The sequence below is a fragment of the Condylura cristata genome, unplaced genomic scaffold, assembly GCF_000260355.1.
Source record: "Condylura cristata isolate star-nosed mole 26May11 unplaced genomic scaffold, ConCri1.0 scaffold00065, whole genome shotgun sequence".
NCBI classification, from domain to species: Eukaryota; Metazoa; Chordata; class Mammalia; order Eulipotyphla; family Talpidae; genus Condylura; species Condylura cristata.
In genome coordinates, this window is record NW_004567166.1 from 188,244 (window position 1) to 195,794 (window position 7,551).

The window sequence follows — 7,551 nt, forward strand, 5'->3', positions numbered from 1 at the left end:
CACTGCCAAGCCCACTCTGTGCCCCTCTCGGCATATCCCTGCCCTTCTCCTTATTACTTCTTCTGCTACTTCTCCTTACTATGTTGATAGAATCCCACGCGGTGTTGCTGTTGGAGTATCTGCTGTTTATTGCATAACTGCTGGCACTTTGGTGGGGGGAGTGTCCTGGGCTGGGAAGAGGCTCTGACCATCCTGTTTTATCTTTAAAATATATATGGGCTCTCCCTGGTGGCGGAGCAGGTTAAAGCACTGCACTATGAAGCTCTCCCGAAAGTCACTGCAGAAAGTCACTGCAGCACACCCGCTGCCAGAGAGCTCACCCACAGGGCGCAGCAAATCTGTCCTGACCGGCCCCTTTCCTCCTCCCCCCTGCTCCCCTCAGCAGTGTACTTTGTCCATCTGCCTGCTCTGCTCCCGGCTCTGTCTCTGGTGAATCCTCTCAGCCTTCACCCATCTCTGGCATACACCCCATATGTTGTCTGCATAAATAGATAAACCTTTAAAAATATATATATGTATATATATATAGGACCTAGGACAGTGTGCATTTTACTCTACACCACATGTTCAGTGACAAATATTTTCTCATCCCTCCCCCAAAAACCTTTGAATAAAACTGTCAACCCAAAACCTTTGAATAAAACGGTTAAGTCGGGTGTGGGGCTTCGGGCATTGTTTTGAGATGCCCCTTGCTCTGCCTCGTTGCCTCCTCCCCCATCTCAGCTGCTGTCTGGAAAAATGAGCGATCATTCCATTTGTTTTCTGCAATCAAGTTCAACTGGTCACTCTCATGGGTTAATCACGTCAGCATCTGTTAGCTGGCATCAAAGAGCTGGGCCCTGGGGACGCTGCCAGCCAGCACTGTCTTAGAACACAACAGGCTCTAGGGTGAAAACCAGTCTGAGCAACAGAAAAGTAGATTCTGAGAAGTGCCTTGAGAAATAGGCACAACTGTTCAGAACTCCGAGCTTGAGAGCAGAGCTGGTCCCTGGGGTGGGGCTGGGAGGGCCTTTCTGGAATCAGCGCTGGGCTTTGAGTCCTTTGAGGTGAGAGGCAGAGCCCTGGGTTCATTTTTGGAGGAGAGCACTGATAAAATCGCAGAACCTTTTCAAATAGTCTGCAGTAGGTTAAAAGGCACATCCTGCCTGGGGTAACAAATGCGGAGCTCAACCTTTGAACAGAGGAGGCGCAGAGAGGACCTCCCAGCACTGCTTCCAACTCCGGCGGAGGCTCTGGCAGCTCCTTGACTGCAACAGCCTCTAACAGAAGCGAGAAATGGCTTCCTTTTGTCTAGAGAGAAACACAGTATAAGATGATCTATACCTGTGCAGCTGGATCCCAACTGAGCCCACTTCCTTCACAGTCTCTCTTCCCTGACTGAACCCAGGCTCTGAGCCTCACTCTTGCAAGGAGCGGCTGTCTGGAAAGCTGCTCCAAGCAGCCGCTGCAAGGCCCAACACCTGCTTTGATTCTGCTCTTAAATTACTGATTCAAAGGTTTTCTCACTTGAGCCAGGCATTGGTCACTGGCTCTCTCAACACACATTTCTTGAATGCCTAGCTTTGCTTGGTTTGCTCAAGGAAAAGAAAATCAGCCAGTTCCTCTTTCGGGGTGTGGTGGAAGGGACTACACACTCAGCGTCACACAGGAGGTGCTGGGGAAAACCACGGAGCCTCCCAGCTCCGCACCTGGCCTGCCTGCCCATCCCTGGCCTGCTCTGTGTGGCAGGGAGCAGGTCGCCCCATTTCGGGGTCCTTGCTGGGCTGTCACCCCAGAGAACTGTGGTCTCCTTCGCTGCTTCCCAAATCCTCACTTTGATTTTCTAATGAATTCCTGAACCATCACTGAGATGGGTATTATAGTTTATGCCAGACTTAGTTTTCACAAAAATAAGTCAGTCCTAAAGCAAGAGCAGGGGGAAATACAATGACAGTTAAACCCTGTGCAAAATGAAACTTGCACAGAACTCAACAGGTGCCTGCTCCATGTCAGCGCTGCCACAGGCCTTGCGCTCCACACACCAGCAGGGACCCTGTCTCCCAGCAGGGCCAGCCAGCAAGTGCTGGGACACCCAGCCTGGCCTCTGCTGCAGCCCCACAGTCGCCCTGTCAGCCTCACACCTCACACACACACAGGCCACAGCCCTCACTGCCAAGCCCACTCTGTGCCCCTCTCGGCATATCCCTGCAGCTCCAGCCAGCTGTCCAATGAGCCAGACCCTCCCGCACCCACCTACGGGGCACTGAGAACCTAAAGCCGGGCCTTTTGCTGCCCCAGTCAAACCCAGTCGTGTTAGCAGTTCCCCTCAGAAACAGCACAAAGACAGCGGGGATGCCAGCCCCCAGGAGAGCCCCATGCTGGCGCTTCTCCAGCACAGTGATGCTGTGGGTGTCCTTCTCCTGCTGTCAGGTCACCTGAACCACGAGAGGCAGGGGCCAGGGCTTTGCACCCCTCGCCCGCTGCATTGCATGTGCTCACGGAGCTGGCTTTAGGCTGCGTCTGCTCACTGTCCCCTTGCGCACTGAGGTTTCGCCTTCCCTGGCTTTCAGGTGACTATCTCGTGGACTTCTAGACTTGGCTTCTTTAGACTCAACCTGGGCCTGATCCTTCTGAAGCTCTGTGACGGCCCAGCTTTGCTCTTCTGCCCCATTGCAGGCTGCTCAGTTTCAATGCAACAAGCCCCAACCTTTGGCGGCTCTTTGGGGGGACAGTCCACCTTGTCTTTCTGCGGGTGGGAAGTGTGGGTTTCAGTGCTGTATCCATTTTAGAAGTGAAAATGTCACACAAGCTATGAAACTTATTTTAGAAGTGAAAGTGTCATGCAAGCTATGCAACTTCTGTCGACTAACAAATTCTGGGCAGAAAGGGAACACTGAAAAATCAGAGTTTCCATTGCTGACTTATGAACTCGCTTTTTTGTATAATCATAATATCAAAAATACTGTAGCAACATCAGTTTGTAACTGGCTTGCCTTAGCTCCAAATTGGCTACCTGGCCTGGGCAAAGTATGAGCTGAGCTGCTCCAGGGCAGGAAATTCCTCTGTCTGAAGACGAAAAGGCAAGCTCCTGGAGAGATAAGACCCTGGGGAACATCAACAGTCCTGGGAAGCTTCCTTTGTCTTTTGAAACAAAAAGCGAATCTTAGGTAACTCCCAGGACATAAGGACCCATGCACAATTTCCTAACATTTTCGACACAGGTTTTACTTCATGCATAACTATGTGACTTTCTCTTAATTTACTCTTTTTCCTAAAACAATCACTAACTACTCTCGGCTAGTCTTAATTAACCTTTTCCTAAAACAAACACTAGCTACTCTGCTAACCTTAAGTTAGCCACTAGCTTCTCTTTAGACAATCACTGACGACTCTGCTAACACAGTCTATTCCTTCCCTAGGACTCCTAAGTTCCTTGCTAAGAGCTCATCCTTTCCCAGACCCCTTATCCTTTGAAGTCACAGTTAAACATCCGTATAAATAAGATGTATAGTCTACTATGCCATAAGGTAGCAGGAAGAGAAAGCATTGTTCCCCTCTTCCTTTAGAACTTTTATGCTGATTTCTTATTAACTTACCCGATGCATTATTGTAACTAAATCTTGCTAAACAGTATAAATAAAGACCTGCAAATAGATAAGCAGGAAGACTTGCTCCCAACTCCGAGTCCCGAGTCCCGTGTCGCCGTCAGCCGCACCCACCTTCGCACCCTGCCTGTTTTACCCCTTGATAATCCGTGATCGGCTGGTCCCCGACCAAAGCGGGCCTTGGGTTTTCCACTCATGAGAAAGCTGCGGATAATCTTTGCTCGTTCCGGCCCCCTCCACGCCTCCCGTCTCCCGTTCTGGCTCATTCTGCGACTTCCCTCCTGCTCTCCAGTGAAATCACCACTCTCCCTAACACGTGCTTTTTCCCTCAGAAGGGCTCATATGTTCTCCCTGCTGCCTAAGGCCCAGTTACAGCGCAGGTGGTGGGTCCCAGTCAGCAGTGTCGGGGTGCTGGGGGCCAATGCGGGGGAGTCCCTTCCTGGAGGGAGGCTGGAGTTTGCCCTGGGGTAGAGCTGTGTATTTGGAGAGGAACAGAAAATGACATTCATCTTGGAGATGAAGCGACTGGTCTTGTTGGGGGAGATGGGAGGAACCCCAAGTAGCTGCCTGCCTGGGGGAGGGTGCAGCTCATCGACAGCCTGGCTACATAGGACTGGGGACACCCACGGAGCTCAGAGCACGGGGGAGCAGGAGGGACCCAGCCAGGAGAGGGAGGGAACAGCTTCCTAAACAGAAAGTGAGCTGAGAGCTTCTGCCTGCACAGTGGAGACAGCAGTGCAGGTGGGAAAGTCGTCCCCGCTCGAGGCCTGGGGGCCAGGAGGTGGGGGCACTGAGCCTTCTGCTCGGCTCCAACACAGGTGTCTGGTAGCAGACATTTAACAGCCTTGTGTGGTGAAACCTACATCTCAACGTGCAAGCAACATCCTGACCACTTTGTCTGGTTACAGTTCCCAGCATCAAGCAAGTTCTGCGGCCTTCACCTCAGGCCACATTTTTTTTTAAGGATTTATTTCTCCGTACAAACACAACAGCTGGGGTGCAAGTCAGACATGTAAGGGATGAGAGCACTCCCCAAGACAGACTAGGGAGCAGAACAGGCAGGTGCAATGAAATCCACTGCTGAGGGGAGCAGCGGGGAGACAGGAGGGGTCACTCTGGCCAGGGATCGAACTGGTGCTGCAGTGGCTGCATATTTCTATGCTTTAACCTGTTGCACCACCAGGGAAGGCCCTCCAGCCACATCTTGTCTCACAAAAGCAAAATTCTGTCCCATGAACCCCCCCAACCCTAGCACCCACCCACCCACTTTCTGTCCGTAGGGTCTTGCCGGTCTGCGACCCCTCAAACGCAACCCTGCAGCACGAGCCTCCCCGTGTGACTCCTCGGGGCTCGTCCAGACACAGCACGCATGGGCGCTGCCTTCCTGTGAAGGCTGACTGATCGGCCGCAGCAAAGAAGCAGGGACTCTGGCTTGCAGCCCCGAATAATTGCTATGTGGACTTTTAGGGCCAGTTTCCCGCACTGGTCCTGCCTGGCCGCCCTTGGAGCCAGTGCCGGCTTCTTGGTCTGGCCTCTCCCACGACCAGCTTGCTTTGGCTGCTGCCCCCAGACATTTTTATATTCCGTCCTGCATTCCTAGTTGAGTCCAGAGAGGGGTCACCTGCCATGCTGGGCCTCGGCCCCTGAACACATTCCTTTGCCTGAATCCAGTGTGGTCAGTTTCTGTCCAATGCTGTAAGAACCCTGGTGGCAACATTCTTTTTTATTGAGAAATAGAAAATAAAAGCTCACGGTACTGGGTCTTGACATAAATCCTTGGGTATTTTGGATGCTTTATGCGGCTAGAAAACTGGCAGCGAGATCCCAGGCTGGGCGGGGGAGCAGGTGACAGGGTGGGGAGGCAGCTGCTGCCCTCGGGGGTGGGGCTGGTCTGACCCTGAGCCCGTGCAAGTTCACAGGTGCCAACCCGACCTGCACTGGGAAGGGTGGGCCCCACCCCTCGGAATGCAGACACCCCACACCAGCCGGGGGACCTCGGCAGCTGAGGTGTGTGTGTTGGTAGGGTGGGCGGTTTGGGGATGTGCCTCTGGGCGGGGTCCCACGACAGGGGCTCACACTCATCTCTTCAGGGGACAGAACCAGCTTTGTCCATGCCAGTCTGAAACGGGCATGCACCCCTCAGTGTAGCGGCCAGCATCCCCGAGGGCCACGCTCGAAGCCAGCCACTGGCGCCTGGAGCTCTCCCGCCCAGGGTGCCCGGTGTCTGCTTATCTCCACATATGTGCGTGTCATCTACGCGCCCATGTGTCCCTCAGCCAGGCCCGTGTGAGCCTCTGCAGGCCGGGGGCCACAGCTCCTGTCCCCAGCCTCATCTCAGTTCTGGCAGCACAGATTCAAAAGGAAGGGGGAGGCACCCTGAAGCAAAAGTGCTCCCCAAAGCCGTGGGCCCTGAGCAAAGGTGAAGGTGGGAAGCTGCGGGTGGGAATAGGGTGTATGAAGACTGAAAGCCAGGCCTGGGGCCCTCCCTGGGGGTGCAACAGGTGAGCTGTGAAGCTGTCTGCAGCCAAGTTCGATCAGGCCTGGAAGTGACCCCGAGGGCACAGCAGCCCTCTCTGTCTTCCTGCGGCTCCCTTCGCGGTGTGTGTCACTCATTCTGCCTGTTCTGCTGCCTACTCTGTCTCTGGGGAGCCCTCTCACCCCCGCACCTCTGCCCTGTACCCCAGTTCTTGTGTGCACCAATAAATACATCTTAAACAAACAAACCCAGGTGTGCATGCAGCTGCCTCCCAGCTTATTTAATAAACTGCCACCTGCCATAGTTTCGAAGCTGAGGGTACCCTGATGCACCCCGGGAGCCCCTTCTCTCTCTGACAGGACTACGCGTCCGCTTTTTTTTAAATGCTAGGAGAATCCCCTTGCCCCATGCCCTTCCTGACACACACCCACCATCCACCAAAACCACACTCGCTCAAAGGTGGAAAACAATATATTAATTTATTTCCAAGAAAAACAACACCGAACTGCAAAGCAAACAAAGATTCAGTAGTTTCAGGTCCTCCCTCCAGCCTCACCTGATGCTTCAGAGTTACAGTATTTAAGACAAGGAGGGCAGGTCACAGTGTGTAAACAGCCCTGTGGGGAAGTCTCCATTCTGCCTGAGGGAGACCCCCCCTGGGGCGCCCTTCTTGGGTGGGGAGCTCTGGAAAAAGAAGCTTTCAGACTTCCCAGGGGGGGGTTGTTCCCTACCCCTCCAGCCTCTGCCCCCCGCCCCCCACACGTTTCCACCCTTCGCAAAATCAGGAGAAATGGCTTGACCTCAATTTCCTTTCAATACGATTCACTGTCAACGGGTACAAGTACAGACAATAAAATGTGTTACATAAAGGAGTCGGGAGTTGAAGCAGCTGTCCTCATCGGAATAAATAAATACTACGGGGTGCAGTGGTTTAGCGGGGCACTAAGGGGCTTCCCTGTGCACTCGGGACTGTCCCTGGTGGCTGCCCCCCTGGGGTGCACCTCAAGGCACCAGACTGGCTGCCGCTTTCACACTAAGCCGGATCTCAGCCAGCAAACAGAGTCAGAAGGCCGGTTTCAGAGAGAGAGCTGGCCCCCGATACACAGGGCCTTGTCTTATCTGCAAACGGGGTGCCGGTGCAGGAGACAGCGAGTGCGAGGCTTATCAGCGTGAGGGGCGGCGGGATGCGGGGGCGGTGAGGGATGCAGTGACGAGGCTGGGTGCCACCCCATGTCGCTGACTGCACCCTATGCCCAGTGCGTCCCACCTCAGGGACAACCCAGGCGGCCCCAGCTTCCACATGACCCCCAAATGCTCAGTGCAAGAAGCCACGTCCATGGAGCCCATGCGGGGGGCCTGGGCTGGGGTCACAACACGTGCACCCACAGGCTCAGCCAGGGACCCCGAGGAGACAAGCTGGTGGGTGCCGCCTCTCTAGGACACGGCAGGGTGAACTGTGTCCCCTGTGCGGGCAGTGACACGGGGCCTGTC